At 34.1% G+C, this 18091-nt stretch overlaps 1 protein-coding gene across 1 annotated transcript in view; it reads left to right on the top strand.

Annotated features, from left to right (window-relative positions):
* ASCC3 (activating signal cointegrator 1 complex subunit 3) overlaps positions 1-18091 on the top strand; it is a 356847-nt gene that overhangs the window by 72195 nt on the left and 266561 nt on the right. The window lies entirely within an intron of this gene.

Below are 18091 nucleotides of genomic sequence, written 5' to 3'. Positions count from 1 at the left end.
GCAGTTAGTTACTAAAAATTTACAATAGGGGAGTTTAAACTTTAAAAAGTCATTCCTTCACACATTAAACATTTTTGTGTGTATATTTCTGTAATTTCATGTTTATTTTGGCTATTTCAGCTAATATTTGGTTTAACCTATGTAGGCGGACTTAGACTGTTTTAAAGGATTCATGTATTGATATATCAAATGGTCAGTCTATAAAATAATAGAATGCTATTTGGGGAGGGGACCAAATTCTAAACTATTTATTTTTTTCTCAGCTTTTAAATTTTGAGTAATTTCAAACATATGGAAAAGTCGCATGAATAGTATTATCCATATATCTTTTGTCTTCATTTACCATTTGTCAAAATTTTGCCATATTTGCTTTATCTCAAAATAAATATTTCTTAATTTACTTTTAGATTTGCTTAAATTGTTCAACTTGTGATTTATTATTTTCCTGAATTTTTAGTTTTAATAACATAGTTTTAGGAAGGAATTATTTATAATTTTTACTTCTGCTTAACTTGTGAGGGTTTGAGAACTTTTCATTATAAAGCTATGTAGAGAAGTAATCATTCCCTTAAGTAAACTTATCAAGTAGTGCCAATCCAGGATATATTGGAAACTCAGTATACTCATTGTAGTTAAAACAGTGCTGTAGTAAACTTGTATGGCCCTTAGAAGGAACATGCAGAAATATAAATTATATCGAGTGTTGTGTCCTAGTGGTTTTAGAGAACATCAATATATTGAGAGTGCTAGTCTGACTTAGTATTTAAAGTTATTTGAATGATTTCTAGTAATAGGGCACTGTTAGATAAATTGTAATGCAGATTAATGACTAACTTTGTAATCAGGTGTTCTTGGGATCAGATTTATTGGATTGTATGTAAATCGAAGTGAAAATTGTTCAGATAGTCTTTTAAAATGTATTTGAAAACATCTTAATTAGGGTACATATTTGTCAGAATTTAGTTTTGCATATAATTTACTTAGCAAATCTGTGGAGTGTAATTGAAGTTTACACTGAAGGGAAAATTACATTGAAGGTAAAATTGAAGTTTTTGGTGATCAGCATCATAGGGAAAGTCCAAATTCATCAAGTTTTAGAGTGCACAGGAGGCTATAGGAAAAGAATTAGTATATTGAAGCTAACTTCTTCTTTTTCTTTACTTTTTTTTAAATGTTTATTTACTTTTGAGGATGCATGAGCGGGGAAGGGGCAGGGAGAGGGAGATAGAATCTGAAGCAGGCTCCAGGCTCCAACCTATCAGCCCAGAGTCTGATGCGGAGCTCGAACCCACAAACTGTGAGATCATGACCTGAGCCATAGTTGGAAGCTCAACCGACTGAGCCGTTCAGGTGCCCCGAAGCAAACTTCCTAAGTTTACAATCAAAGCAAACATGAGTATAGGAGGGCATATCATCTTATCCCTTTTTATAAGAGGAGACAGTTCTCCCCATAGTTTTGTTTTTTTTTTTTTTTTTTATCAGCTCCTCAATACTCACCTGCACCAAATGCATCCATGCATACCTAAAATACGCACTTTATTTGAAGAAAAATGGCAAAGATGTAAGATACCTGAAGAGTATTCATGTAGAGAGTGAGGGTGTGATCATGTAGAGTATTTCATGTAGGCAGCGTTGATAATGGGTGAGAACCTCTGATCAGTATCTCTTCAACCTTAGAGTTAAGAACACAGTTTCAATCAAATATATATCAATTAATGGTTATCAAACCATTTCAGTCAAATATGTTGGTTATTGAGGCTTAAAGTATATAATCCAGCACTTTTGGCACTTGTCTGCATCCTAGGTTGCTTATTTTCTGTGTACTGTGGGATCTTATCATCTGGGTATTAAACTCACTGAGAAATCAAATATATACATAAGCATGTGCTAAACTGAAAAAAGAATTCTTAATTTAGTTTAAGTTATACCAATTATTTAAAGTATACATATTATTTAAAGCTAACCTTTTCTGTCACCAAAATGAAGTTCCTTTATATATATTTATATATGTGTATGAGTGTGTAATTTATATGTAGTCATTCAGAAATATCAAATAATGGAGGCAAGCAAAAAGAACAGCATAAAAAATAACCACAGCCAACCAGAATTAACTACATTCTACACATATGTGTGCATTTTATTTTGTTTTATAAAATGGCATTATATCACACATACTGTTTGTGTCTATTTGTATATTTATCTACATACATCTTTCCATGTCAGCAAACATATCTGCAGCATCATTTATAATCACCATACGGTATTCCATTTTATACTTTTATTACTTTTAAACTGATTCCTTTTTGTTACAGTTTTAAGTTGTCTTCTACAGTAAGTTTATATATTAGACTAAAATTGTAATTTTATATTGCTGGGTTTCATCTTCTGCATCAGAATTATCTGTAGATCTTTTTCAAAATCCAAGTGACTTGGCTTCTATAAAATTAAAGTCTCTTGAGAAGGGTCCAGGTACCTGTATTTTGAAGATGATTTTTGGAGCACTGTAGGTGATTCTGAAATACAGCAGGACATAATTTTGTACATAATTCTTTTTAAACCTTACCAGTCATTATAAGCATTATCATCATTGAAGTATATTTTGTTTTGTATATTAAATATTAACATTTTTAATGTGAAAAAATTAACATTCATTGTATAATGAATGAATCAGGCTTCTTATTTTTCTTTCATATTCATTTCTAAATAAATACTTTGTTCATTTTAATTTAGGTTATAAGAGTAAGAGTTTTCCTAAATGGGTTAATTTCATCTACAACCTTAATGTTTGTTTGCTGTGTAATGTAATATATTTATGGGTTCCATGGATTAGGATCTGGACATCAGTGGGGATCATTATTCTGCCTACCACACATGAGAGTTTAACTTTTCTTCCATTGAAGAATATCAATGTTTAGAGTTTTTGGCTATTACAAAGTGTGTAAATCTCCTTTGGCTGCCATAACCACAGCCGGGGTAGCTTAAACAATGAACATTTATTTTTTCACAGTTTTGGAGGTTAGAAATCCCAGAAAAAGGTGCTGATAGATTTAGTTTCCAATGAAGACTCTCTTCCTGGCTTGCAGACAGGCACTTTCTCACTGTGCTCCCATGGCTTTACGTGGGCTCTTCTCTGTATTGTGTCTCTTCCTCTTAAAGGACACCAGCTTTATTGGATTAGGACTTCACTCAGATGACCTTATTTAACTTTGTTACTTTCCTAAAGGCTCTGTCTCCAAACACTGTAACACTGGGAGTTAAGGCTTTAATTTATGTACTTAAATTATAAGATGAAACCTAATTCCATCCATAAGATGGATAAAGCTGCTCTAGACATTGGTATACAGGTTTTTGTGTGAACAAAAGTTTTCATTTCTTTGGAGTAGATGCCTGAGAGTGCAATTATTGGGTCATTATTGTAGCTGCATAGTTTTTTTAAGAAAAACTACCACACTGTTTTCTGGGGAACATTTTATATTCCCACCAGCAATCCAGTATGATTCAGTTTCTCCACGTATTCACCAGCATTTGGTCTTATCACTATTTTTATTTTAGCCATTTTAATTTATATTTTTATGTTTTATTTATATTTATATGTATACTTTAACCATTCTGATAGAGTGTAGAGATTTCTCATTGTGGTTTTAATTTGCACTTTTATAAGCAGTAATAATAATTAGATAATACATTCAAATGCAAATGTCATTATAAGTACATAAGTAAATCGTTTGATGTCATGTAGCTTTACATAATGATCCCACCAGATGTCATTAGCATGAGTAGTAATTTAGACCTCAGGAAAAAATATAGGTGTTAGCAGAATGTTAGCTTAGTGGATGCCTTTGTTGGCTTGGATCTTTTTTATATAAGGTAGAATCTATATATATCAGGAATAGTACTCTTGGAGATGGTATCTTTCTCTTTTTACTGACATCATAATTGCATGCCATTCCTAACAGTCCTACAGAACTATAGATAAAATGCTTTTATATCCTTTCTTGACTGAATGTCACATCAGATAATTGTGTCCTGTGTGCAACACAAAGTTGAAGGTTGAAGTAGAACTGTTGCAGAAGAGAGAAATGCTGAGCACCTGAGTTAAGAAAGTGGCATCCTACATGAAAAATGGGATAATGGAGAATAATTTAGGTACCAGTATATATAAGATCTGATGACTGATTAAATGAGAGGAGATGAAGCAGAGAGAAGACTCCAGAATGACATCCAAGTTTTTGTTTGAGTCTAGAATGATATCCGGGGCTTCATGGGTGAGTGATAGTGCCATTTACCAAGTTGAGGAGGGTGAGTGATAGTGCCATTTACCAAGCTGAGGAATAGAAGAAAAGGAAAGGCTTGTATATGTTAAGTTTAGGAGGCAATACACCATGTTAGTTAAGAGCAGAGCCTCTGATTCCAGGCTGACCTAGTTTGACTTGGACTCCCCTCTTTCTAGCTGTGAGACTTTGGGCGAGTTACTGTCCTCTCTGAAATCCAGTTTTCATTTGTAGAATTGGGATAATAGAACCTCCCTTATAGTTTAATGGTGAGAATTAATATATGTAAAACATGTTGAAGAGTGTTGCGTATTTAATACATTTTAGCTAAAATATTAGCTTAAAATGAAAAGTGGAGTGATGAAAACTAACATTGGCAGATAAGTGTATGGATAAAATGAAAAGACTTATTGTTACTTTGGAAATTATATTTATTAAATAAATTACTTCTGTGTTCATTTATGCTATTCAGCTATTCTTTCATTCCAAACATATGTAGAGTATTATTGGATGCTATCATACAGGATCAGGAAGAACTAAACTCATAGTCATTCTATTAAGACATCGAGAGTGGTTTCTAATTAATTGATAGCAGTTAAAGAAACCAGTCATTATAATTATTGACATCTGTGGTTATTCAAGTCAGACATTTTGAAAAAAGTCAAATAGAATAAATATAAAAAGTATTGCTGGGGCATTTGGGTGGCCCGGTCGGTTAAGTGTCCACCTCTTAATTTCGGTTAGGGCATGATCTCAAGGTTCATGAGTTCGAGCCCCACATTGGTCTTTGCACAAGTGCAGAGGCTGCTTGGGATTCTCTCTCTCCCCCTCTCTCTGTCTGCCCCTCACCCACTTTTGCTCCCTTGAAAGAAATAAACTTTAAGAAAAATATATTACTTTTCTTTTGGTTTTATTTTGTTTTCTGAACCCGAGCTGGGGATCTTAAAGTCAGAGTTTGTTGACATGGTTTGGTTCAATCAGATTATAAAGGCAAGAAAGCTAAATAATCACCCAGAAAAACACTTTAGAGTGTGGATCTTTTTCATGAGACCACTTTGAAAAGGATGAAATGTTGCTAAAACCTGGACATGCTCCCAAAGCCTTTCCTGAAACAGCTCACAAGGCTGGTTATTACACTGTCAAGCATATCATCAGTTTCATCAGAAGCATGGCCTTGAATCACTCCTTGCCTTTTTAAGAGGTGGTATCAAGAAATAATAACAAAATATAAAGTTGAAAGTTGAAAAGTGAGTTTACAATCTTTTTTACACTGATAGCGATCTTAGCAAAGAATATTTCATTAAATTTCATGGGGAAAGAAATGATGTAGCACAAATTAAATTTCTACTCATTTTGTCAAATTCTAATTTCCCTTGATACATGCCTACCTTCACCTGGAGACTGGAGCCATGTGAATCCTGATGCTAATATATTTGTTTGCTAGATTTTTGAGCACGTATTATCATTAAAACAAACAAATGAACAAACAGACATGTAAATGTAGACTACTTATGCACCTTTATAAACCCCACAATACATTGTTATTCTTTTTGCTTTAACAGTCTTTTTAAGATATTAAGATTTCTAATAATAAAAAAAGTTTTTTTTATACTTGTGCACCTATCAGGTACCTTTTATGCTTTTGTCTAGATCCAGATTTCCATCTAGTATTCACTTCTTAGAGTGCAAGTTTGTTGATGAATTCTTTCAGCTTTGTATGTCTGAATAAAAATCTTCATTTTGTCTTGTTCTTGAAAGATATGTCATTTGATATAGATTCCAGTTTGAGGCACCTGGGTGGCTCAGTCAGTTGAATTTCTGTCTGACTCTTGATTCGGCTCAGATCATGATTCCAGGGTTGCAGGACTGAGCCCCACTTCAACTACATACTGAGTGTGGAGCCTGCTTAAGATTCCCTCTCTCTATTTCTGTCTGTCTGTCTCTCTCTCTCTCTCTTCCTCCCTCTCCCTCCCTCTCTCTCTTCCTCCCTCTCTCTCACTCTCACTCTCCCTCTCCCTCCCTCTCTCTCCCTCTCCCTCCCTCTCTCTCCCTCTCCCTCTCTCTCTCTCTCCCTCTCCCTCTCTCTCTCTCTCCTTCTCCCTCTCTCTCCTTCTCCCTCTCTCTCCTTCTCCCTCTCTCTCCTTCTCCCTCTCCCTCTCTCTCTATATATATATAAAATAAAGTTTAATTTAATTTAATTTAATTTAATTTAAAGTAAAATTTAGAATTCCAGGTTGACAATTTCTTTTTTTTTTTTGGTCCTTCTAGATGTAGCTGCATTGTCTTCTTATGTTGTTTCTGATAAGAAGTATGCTCTCATTCTTAATCCTCTATGTCATGTGCTTTTTTTTTTTTTCTGGTTGATTTTTAAGATTTCTTTTTTATTGGTTTTAGGCATTTTGATTATGATATGACTTTATATTAGCTTTCTGTTGTCATACAAGAAATTACCAAAAATTAGTGATTTAAAACATCCATTTGTTATCTCAGAGTTCTGAAAGTCTGATTTGGGTAGGCTTGACTGGGATCTCTGTTCCTGGTTTTATAAGGGTGAAACTATTGTGTTGGCCAGGCTGAAGGGGAAGGATTCCCTTACAAGGTCATTCAGATTGTTGGCCATATCCACTTTGTAGGGGTTGTAGAACTGAGGTTCCTGATTCTTTTCTGTGTGTTGTTCTTAGCTCCTAAAGACTACTCACCTTCTCTGGCATATGGCTCACTCCAGCTTCACAGCCAACAAGGGAGTATCAATTTCCCATGTGCTCTAAATCCTTGACTTCATGTGGCAGTGAAAAAACTCTGACTTTAAAAGATTTGTGTGATTAGGTCAGATTCACCCAGATAATCTTCCTTACTAAAGGTCAGCTGTTTCATATAGCATAATGGAATCATGGAAATAACGTCCATCATATTCATAGTTCTGGGATTTATGCAGGGAGTTATGCTGTGGAGTGGTGGCAGAGATTGAGGAGGAAATCTTGAGAGCCAGTTTAGGATTCTGCCTACCACTGCCTCAATGTGGTTTTCTTCCAGTGTTTTGTTGAAGCATTGGTTAAGCATCTTGGATCTGTGGGTTTCTGGTCTTCATCATGTGGGAAATTTCTAACCATTATTTTTTAATTTTTTTACCCCTTCTTCCCTTTCAGGAAGTCTTACACAGATAAATTAGGGTTCCTGAAACAGTCACACAGCTTACTGATGTTCTATTAACTTTTGCTTTGTTTTATTTATTTATTTTTTGAAATTTTTCTATCTTCAGGTTTCATTTTGGGTGATTTCTATTGCCTTGTCTTAAAATTCGGTCTTTTTTTCTGCAGTGTCTAAAATACTGTTCATTGCATTCAGTGTATTTTTCATGTAGCATGTACAGTTTTATCTCTAATGAGTTTGTTGTTGTTGTTGTTGTTGTTGTTGTTTTATCTTCTGTGCTTCCACTTGCACAATCATTTCTGTAGGGGTCAGCAAACTTTCTGTAAGGATAGTAATTATTTTAGACTTTTGGACCATACAAGGTGTCTGTTCAATACTCATTATTGTTTTCTTTTTTATTAAAATACCTTTTCAGAATGTAATGACCATTCTTATAGTCTATAAAAACCAAACCAAAATAAAACAAGCAAACAACAGATGTCTGGCCAGATTTGACACACAAGCTGTTAATTTGCTGACCTTTGCTCTAGTTCCTTGAAGAGTCTGTCATTTGTATTATTTCTTGATTTGTTTTAGTTGATCAATTTTTTTTTATCATAATGTGTTTTTCTGCTTTTTAGCATGCATGGTCATTTTTTTTTTTTTTATGAATACCAAACATAATGATTTTACCTTGTTGAGTACCAGATATTTTTGTATTCTTATAGTCTTGAGTTTTTTCTTGGGATATAACTAAGTTACTTTAGATCAGTTTGATCTTTTCAGGTCTTCTAAAATTTCTTAGGTGGGCCAAAGCAACATTTAAAGGCTAGTTTTGCCCCACTAATAAGACATAGCTCTTCTGAGCAGAGAACATAATTCCCAGTTAAATAAGAGGTTTTCCACTATGGTTGGTAAAAACAGGAGCTGTTCTAGACCCTATGGGGTGAAGTTTGAGTTTGCTTCCTCCAGTCCATTTAAGTGGTTCTTTCCCCTACCTTGGGCACTTTTCTCATACGCTTGTGCTCTTTGGAGATTTCTGGAATTATCAATTCTCTCTTTCTGATTATATATATATTTTACAATAAAAATATCTCCCAAATGGAGAAATTCAGCTTTAAGGGAATGAAGTAGGCCGTGAAGCTTTATTCCATCAAAGCTCATGAAATCCCTGTGTTTTAACAGAACCTTCAGTGTTTATCTATGGATTTTATTTTTCTTTTTGAAACAAAAGCAGCAGATAAATCTGGAAATTAAGAATTATAGCAAGTTAGAAGGTATGTTCCCCCTTTCTCTCTGGAAGAGGCCAAAAGTTTATTGCATTCCAAGTTGTTATCAAAGGAAGGAAAAAGTCCTGTTTTCAGTTATAAATTATTAGAAAAGTGAGATCTGTACTCTGAAGTAGGTCTTAAGTAAAATGAGAAAAGAAAAAGGAGTTGATTCCACCCCTTCTTTTCCCATTCCTTACTTATAATAGTGGTTTGCACTGGACACCCCTCAGCTCCCCACCATCCTTCCTAAAAGACATTTAGCAATATCTGGAGACATTTTTGGTTGTCACGACTAAGAGGGTACTGGCATCTAGTAAATAGAAGCCAGGATACTGCTGAACATTCCACAGTGCACATGACAGTCTTGGGGACATTTACAAAAATGTCAATGATGCCAAGATTTAGAGACCCCAATAGAAAGAGCCATCTAAGACCCTCTGGGGTTTGATACCTGGAACCTTGGTTCCTTTTTTTTTTTTTTTTAAGTATTTTCTAAGCATTGAATAGATCTAAAAATATTACAAAATAGGATTATTAAAAACTTTTAATTTGTAATCACTCCCTTCCTAAGCTTCTTTGATATTGTTGTCACATATTTTAGTTCTATCTTGTTTTAGTTTTATACCAGATATTGTTATTACTGCTATTATTGTAATTGCAGTCAGTAATTATTTGGATTTACCTATATATTTTGCTGTTTCTTAATTCCATCAGTGTGTTCATGTTCTGTGACTTTTCCGTGCCTGAAATGGCAAAATCTCTTAATTTTTGTTAATCGAAAATGCATTTATTTTATCTGTGTTCTTGAAAGATATTTTTGCTGGTAATAGAATTCTAAGTCCACAGCTATTTTCTCATAGCACACTAAAGATATTATTCTACCACATCATATCTTAAAACATGAAAGATGTTATTATATCATCTGCTTTTCTTTCCCCCCCTCTCTCCCCCCCCCCCCAGGGAGAATTCTACCAGATATTTATTTTTATTTTTTTAATTTTATTTTTTATTTTTTTAAGTTTACATCCAAATTAGCATATAGTGCAACAATGATTTCAGAAATACATTCCTTAGTGCCCCTTACCCATTTTGCCCATCCCCCTTCCCACAACCCCTCCAGCAACCCTCAGTTTGTTCTCCATATTTATAAGTCTCTTCTGTTTTGTCCCTCTCCCTGTTTTTATATTATTTTTGTTTCCCTTCTCTTATGTTCATCTGTTGTGTCTCTTAAGGTCCTCATATGAGTGAAGTCCTATGATTTTTGACTTTCTCTGACTGACTAATTTCACTTCGCATAATATCCTCCAGTTTCATCCACATAGTTGCACATGGCAAGATTTCATTCTTTTTGATGGCTGAGTAATACTCCATTGTATATATATACCACATCTTCTTTATTCATTCATCCATCATTGGACATGTGAGCTTTTTCCATACTTTGGCTATTGTTGATAGTGCTGCTATAAACATGGGGTTGCACGCCGGTATTTCGTGGATAAATGCCTAGTAGTGCAATTGCTGGGTTGTAAGGTAGTTCTATATTTAGCTTTTTGAGGAACCTCCATACTGTTGTCCAGAGTGGCTGCACCAGCTTGCATTGCCACCAACAATGCAAAAGAGATCCTCTTTCTCCACATCGTCACCAACATCTGTTGTTGCCTGAGTTGTTAATGTTAGCCATTCTGACAGGTTTAAGGTGGTATCTCATTGTGGTTTTGATTTGTATTTCCCTGATGATGAGTGATGATGAGTGATGTTGAGCATTTTTTCATGTGTCGGTTGGCCATCTGGGTGTCTTCTTTGGAGAAGTGTCTATTCATGTCTTTTGCCCATTTCTTCACTGGATTATTTGTTTTTTGGGTGTTGAGTTTGATCAGTTCTTTATAGATTTTGGATACTAACCTTTTATCTGATATGTTGTTTGCAAATACCTTCTCCCATTCCATCAGTTGCCTTTTACTTTGCTGATTGTTTGCTTTGTTGTGCAGAAGCTTTTTATTTTGATGAGGTCCCAGTAGTTAATTTTTGCCTTTGTTTCCCTTGCCCCTGGAGACATGTTGCGTAAGAAGTTGCTGCGGCCAAGATCAAAGAGGTTTTTGCCTGCTTTCTCCTCTAGGATTTTGATGGCTTCCTGTCTTACATTTAGGTCTTTCATCCATTTTGAGTTTATTTTTATGTATGGTGTAAGAAAGTGGTCCACGTTCATTCTTCTACATGTTGCTGTCCAGTTTTCCCAGCACCACTTGCTAAAGAGACTATCTTTATTCCATTGGATATTCTTTCCTGCTTTGTCAAAGATTAGTTGGCTATACGTTTGTGGGTCCTTTTCTGGGTTCTCTATTCTGTTCCATTGATCTTTTTTTTTTTTTTTTTTTTTTTGAGACATCTGCAATCAATCTTATTTAGGTGTTTTTTTGTTTTTGTGTGTTTGTTTTTGAAGTAAGTTTTCTCTCTGGCTTCTTTTAAGCATGACCTCATGGTTTGTAGGATCGAGCTCTGCGTGGGGCTCTGTGCTGTCAGCTTGGGGTTCTCTCCCTGTCTCTCTGCCCCTTCCCTTTACATTTTTCATACACCTGTAACTTGACAGACATTGTTAAAAATGAAGAAAGAAATACAGAGTATTTCCCCCCTCTCCAGGAACTTGCACTATAGCTGGGGACATAAGAAGACATCTGTGCTGAATATTTACAAACAATATACTGTGGAATGCAGTAAGCACAAAGTCAGTGATGCAAATTTAATCCATTTTATATAGATGGCAAAGGGATTAATGCAGGCTGTAGCTCTTTTGACAATTTCTTGAAGAAAAGGAGACTTGAGTTGTTCCTTGACTGCTGTGATCTGGAGGAATTGAGCCTTATCTGAACATTGACAATGAATTTAGCATTGTTTTTTGTAAGAGAGCTGGTGTGGGTTATACAGAGGAAGAAGCATTTCTTGATTTTGTAATGAAAACTTTGTGTGGATCTGGTATGAAATATTAGAGATTATGTCTTGTCCATATTACTTTTTCCATAGAACTTTAAAATGGTATTTGTGTTATAAAAACTTGGTCACTGTCAGGAGGGCCACTATTTTACAATTATTGTGTGAAGTATTACTATGAAAACTGTAAGGAAAAAGTTAAAAATTTCTCAGCTTACTCTTAAAAGTAATTAGGGATTTTGTTGTGTTCAGACTGCTATGTGTGAAAAGCATGCTTTTGATATACTATATTTTCTTGTTTTGGAGGTCAGTAAAGGTTCATTATGTAAAAGTTTGCTCTATTGGATAGCTTTCTTATAAAGTTATAAATAAGATGCTTTTATTTATTTGTGACTCCCAGCAAGTATTTAAATTATTTGCTTAAAAAGTAAGGTTTAGTTGTTTTGAAAGTGTACTATCGTTCAAATATATGAAACAGCTAGGTCTCATTTGAAGGGAAATTATGTCTATATTTTTCCTTATAAAGAATTAATTTTATCTGTATGCCCTGAACTTCTTCAGGATTGTAGTATGATAAAGTCTTCTGGGAATACTTGCAAACAGCTAACTAGGTGCAGAGCATCAGCTACTTAAAAAAAAACCTACTAAACTAGAAAGAGTTATAACTAACATCTGCACCTCTAGCTAGGAGAAATCTAACAACAGAACTTTCTTTATGACCTACACTTTATTGATTTTATGGCAAGAAATTAGAAGAGAGATTAAAAGCCTCAAGCATATTGTGCTTTCCCATGATGATAATTTTAGAACTCAAATGAATTCAGAAGTCTGAAAAGTAGATGACTTCAACTTGTAATGTGAGAATTTCAAATTACTTTAGAAATAGACTTAGTCCATATCTTCCAATATATCTATGCATTGTGTTTACACAGACCTCTTATGATAAACAGAAATGTTTGGCATGATTGTTGCTATTTATAGATTTTTATTATTTTTCTCTGGAAATATGCATGGATTGGTTATCATTCATCAATAATTATTTCTTTAGCTCCTGATTGATACAAGGCATTATGCTTGGGAGGTATGATAGGCACAAAGCAGTTTAGAATTATGATCCTGCCTTTAAAGGGACTTTATCCAGTTAGGTAAGTAGAACTGAGGTTAAATTTCACCTTTCACCGTTGGCACATTTTGTCATGTGGATCGAGTTACATAGCACCTCCAAATTTCAGTTTTTCTCATCAGACTATTTATTTTAAAGATTATATAAGTCGACACACAGAAAATGTGTAGTGGTGTCTGTGATACAATTTAAATTATCAGTAAATTCCTAGCCTGAGTAATAATTATGTAAACTGTTATCACATTGATAACTGAGCTTTTTGCTGTTTTATCTAACTGGGTACACTTTGAGTCTTTCTGTTAAGATATATTGATAAGGTTGGAATTATTTTGGTATAAATAACTTTTCAAAATTACTCAAAGATGAATATTGAAGGAATATAGAAAATAGTTCTAAATTAATAAAGATAAAGTAAAATGACTCATTTCTTTAGTTAATACTGTGCATTTCATTAGGTATCTTATATTTCATTTTTTAAGCGTAACTCCCTCTTATAACCCTGAAAGCAAGTTTAGAGAGGGCAAGTTTAAATTTCATCCAGTGGTGCAAGTATGACAGTGACTAAACATAGGCTATTTTACCTTTTTACATCCTCAACAAGCTGTTACATTGTTGATCAACTTCATGAGAATAATAATTATATGTTGGAGTAATTTTAAATATATCGGGGGAAATCATTATATAAAGACGTTTCAATGTATTCTTAAGCAATCTATATAATATCATGTTTTATTACATAATTTTTATGATTTCTTCCTTGAAATGTTTTGCTTTTCCTTTCAAATTTTTACATACTATACAAGAGGTTGAAGCAAAACATTTGTCTTTTAGGGACCCCTTACTAAATGTATGCCTTCTAACTTGATACATGTTTTAAACAAGTTTTTCTGAGTAAAATGCACTTTGTTCTTTCCAGAGTAGGTTGTGTTAAATTATTAAACAACAACAACAACAGACGACCAGGGCACCTGGGTGGCTCAGTCAATTAAACACCCAACTTCGGCTCAGGTCATGATCTCACGGTTCATGGATTCGAGCCCCACGTCGGGCTCTGTGCCTGATAGCTCAGAGCCTGGAGCCTACTTTGGATTCTGTATCTCCCTCACTGTCTGCCCTCCCAGGCTCATGTTTTCTCTCAATCTCCCTCTCTCTCTCTCTCTCAAAAATAAATAAACATTAAAATAAAAGGCAAACAACAACAACAAAAAACAGATGACTAAGAAAACATAGTCACTGTGTTGGGAGTGGGTAGAGAAAGTTAGAGTAACAGTCCTCATTCTTGGGCTTTGATAATCACTTGGGATGCTATAAAGAAATGTACAAATTACTATTCCCACCCTAGATAAATGAATGAAAACCTCAAGGGTTGAGTCTAGAAATCTGTCATTTTTAAAAGCATGTACACTCCCTACCCCAAGTAATGAGGATCCTCTCTCAAAGCACTGGCCTCCTCAGCACACCCTCAGCTGAGTTCCTATCCGGCAGTCTTTGACCCGACACTTTTCCTACTCTTTCAGTGGTTTGAGTGTATTTGAAACCCTTCTATGTGAGCTTCAGATCTCATGTGGGGGAACAAGCAGTAAATTTCAGTTTAAGGAAATCATTTATAAGTCCACTTTACTACTCGTTTCCCCATTATATCAGTAATTCTCAGATCTTTCATTTTATAGGAGAGAGTTCATGATGTTACATTGTGTATTTAAAATATTAGACATTTTAAAAGGTACCAATTTAAATAGATATTTTAAAATTTGTGATCTTTAGGAAGTCAATACCAAGTATGTTCTTAAGCATTGGAATACACATGCACACACACACACACACACACACACTTGTATGTTGAACTGACCACTTTAAGTCATTAATACTTTTATTTATATAATACATTATTTTGCTAAGTTATTACTTAAATGAATTCTTGACTTAAAATCATACTGTTATTCCGATATTGTGAGTTTAAATGCAAGTGGAAATAGTCTCTTATTACTTAGAACAATTCATCTGAGGATTCTGTTGATGAAATTTTCTTGTTTAAGGAGATGTATATTTAAAGTGATATCCTTGCTTTATTTAATTAGTTTTGTGGAAAGTTTAAAGTCATGTATACTATAAGAAAATTTAAATTAAGAATTACCCATATTTTAATATCTATTACATTTTATGAGCTTGACCATCTAAGTGCCAAAATACTTTATTTTTTCTGAATATTCAAAGTAAGCTAGTGAAAGTACCTTAAAGGTTAAAGTCAGAGCTGAAACCAGTTATTACCATAAATATCAGCCAAGAAGCTGAAAATGACATTTTCTTTGTAGGATTCAACAGAATTTGACAGAGACTGTTGTGCTTCTATTTTATTGCCATGATTAGAAGTGCAGCTGTTTGTCAGAAGGCAGGTCCCACAATTTGGACTGAAAAGACTGTTTGTAATACCAAATAAATAATGGTGTCTTAACATTTTTAAGCCGTGACACTTATAGTGACATCCTGGAAGTATACTTGGCTACATGTCAGTAGGAGTTCATCTCCCTTGTGAAAATAATATATTAACTAAATAGAAAATACCAGACTCTTAACCTTCAATTTTACCTCTGCGTTAAGCCTCTGAAGTTTGTGTAATTATTATACTGGTTTTTTGAAAGCAGCCCTGTCTTATTATGGTAGTTCCGTCTACCCAAATCAAACCCCTAATTGAGCTTAAACCATGACTATTACTATCCTCTTGTATATTGTTGGCACAGCATTTGGGTGTCACTTCTGAGTGACATCTGACTTGCTAAGTTGTTGTTAAGAGTGCACTAGTAGAAATCCAGATGTGCAATCTCAAGGGTTTATCAGTGGAGTTTGTTATCTGCAGACAAAGTTTTGTTTATCTTTTAAAATTCCCTCTCAAGAACTTTTTCTTCAGTTTTCCTTAGCATTCAAACCTTAGCTGCAACTTAGGAACAAGGAAGGTACCCTCACCTTCCAAAAAGAGATTAGTGTTCCTCTCTGACTCCCATTATACCTTAAGTTCTCATTAAATGTGGTATTGCTATTGTTTGTTATTCTCTTTTTTTTTTTTTTTCTCTCTTTAGGACCTTAATAGCTTCTTATTTATCATTTTGTTGTCATGTAGTAGAGTATATTTAGAAGTCTCATTTATTTAGTGGTGTTTCTTTTTTATTTTTTCATTATGCTTCTTAGATGGAGTATTTTCACTGTGAAAATTTTTAGGAATTGCTCCTTAGGGGCATATTAAATATTTCCAGATACTATTAGAATAGTGTAAATACATTCAGTTAAATAATATGAAAGGGTTATGAATTATGCATTATGATTTCTTATGGCTTCTTGTCACATGTAATAAAATTTGGATCCATTTCATTTTATAAAATACCTAACTTGATTTTTACAAAATCTTACAATCTTACTTCCTTCAAAGATTTAATAGTAGATTAGTCTCCTGAGGCCTTTTGTTGCTAAGATTTAATTTCCTCTACCCAGCTGTCTGGTTCACAATGAATTATTACCATGAACCATTAAAATGCATGACTCTTTAGTAAAGAGAAACTGTCCATGGACTATTTTCTTTTCTCTTAATTAGCAGAATTCACTAATTTTTCAGTGCATTTTCAAGTGGGAGTACAAATTGGAAATTAGGTGTTTGGTAAAGATGTTGGCTTCTGTGTGAGATAATGGAAAAGGGTGATCAGTTATTATGTATTAACACAAAAACATTACATATTTGTATCTGTAAAGACACAAATTATGTTATTTTTATAATTTAAAAAAATTTTTTAAATGTTATTCAAGTTTTGAGAGAGAGAGAGAGAGAGAGAAAGAGTGAAAGTTGGAGACACAGAATTCGAGGCAGGCTCCAGACTCAGAGCCATCAGCATAGAGCCCAACACGGGACTCGAACCCATGAGCTGTGAGATCATGACCCGAGCCAAAGTCAGATACTCAACCGACTGAGCCACCCAGGCACCCCATATTATGTTATTTTTAATACTTTAAGAAGTATAAAGTAGATCTTCCTCTTTTATATGTTTATTGGTAAGATAAATATTTTTATCCTAATAAAAGCATGTTTGTGGAGCTGATTATAAAATCTGTTCACTCTAAAACAGTAATATCTAAAATGTAATGTTTATATTTATAAAACAGAAAGCAAAAGTTCCTTTCTAATCCCAATTCCAGTGAAACAGTTTGTTGTATATCTTTCCATGATGTTTTCTTTAAATCAACAAATACTTAGTTATGTTACTGTTCTGTGGCATGGTGTTTTGTTTTTTGTTTTTCGCTTTTGGATACGTTTTCCTATGTGTATATCCTTCCTCAGTATGTTTTCTATTTAACTGCTATAATTCATGAAGAATATAATATGAATTACTTATACCACTCCACTATTTGTGGAATTCAATGTTTTTGTTTTTGTTTTTATGTAAAAAAAATGCAAAAAAAAAGATGTTTTTGCAAACATCTTTGTGCTTATTTATTTACCTAGCATTCTTGTTCAGTTAGTTTAACTTGAAGAAATTTATGGAGGTGGGTGCACATTTATTAATGTTAATGTATTTATGATATCTGATAGAAAACATCAAACTTAAATGATGTTAGCAGAATAACATATACCCAGCTCCTGTTCTGGAGTTAGTCATTGTGCTTAACGTGGAGTGTCTTAAATATTACTTTATTTATGAAATTCATCAGTGATGCAGCTCACAGATAATAATTGGTTTAATTAGAATGACTCAGCTGAAGTATGTATAGAAAAAAACATCATTGAGTATTTCCTTTGTGCCTAGTACTAGGCATTAGGAAGACAAAGATGAAAAACATAATTCCCAACCCTCAGTGCTCTCATATTCTAAAGGGAAATAACTCCTTATATTAATCATTTAGCACTTTAGAGACTGTAAGTAATTTTTGTTTGATCAGGTGAAGTATTTGTCACTCCTCAGTAAAGGTGAATAAGGAGACTTCATCTGGCCCAGTTTCATATATGGTGGATAACTAGACCTAACTGTTTTAGTTAGTCTAACTGTTTTAGACTTTGTGTTGGAATATAGAAAGAAGTATTAATTATTTGGGCAGTGTTGGAAAAAGAATATTAATTCCATTCTTTAACACATTCAACAAATGATTACTTGTTATTTTTTCCCTTGGTTACTAAGGATGACTTTATTAAGAATAAGAGGTCAGAGGGGTGCCTAGGTGGCTCAGTCGGTTAAATGTCTGACTTTGGCTCAGGTCATGATCTTGCAGTTTGTGGGTTCAAGCCCCACGTCAGGCTCTGTGAGGCCAGCTCAGAGCCTGAAGCTTGCTTCAGATTCTGTGTCTCACCCTCTCTGCCCCTCACCCACTGGCACTCCGTCTTTCTCTGTCTCTCA

The sequence above is a fragment of the Panthera leo genome, chromosome B2 (assembly GCF_018350215.1).
Source record: "Panthera leo isolate Ple1 chromosome B2, P.leo_Ple1_pat1.1, whole genome shotgun sequence".
NCBI lineage: Eukaryota > Metazoa > Chordata > Mammalia > Carnivora > Felidae > Panthera > Panthera leo.
Note: the sequence above shows the minus strand (reverse complement) of the source record. Positions and strands in the feature narration are given on the sequence as shown.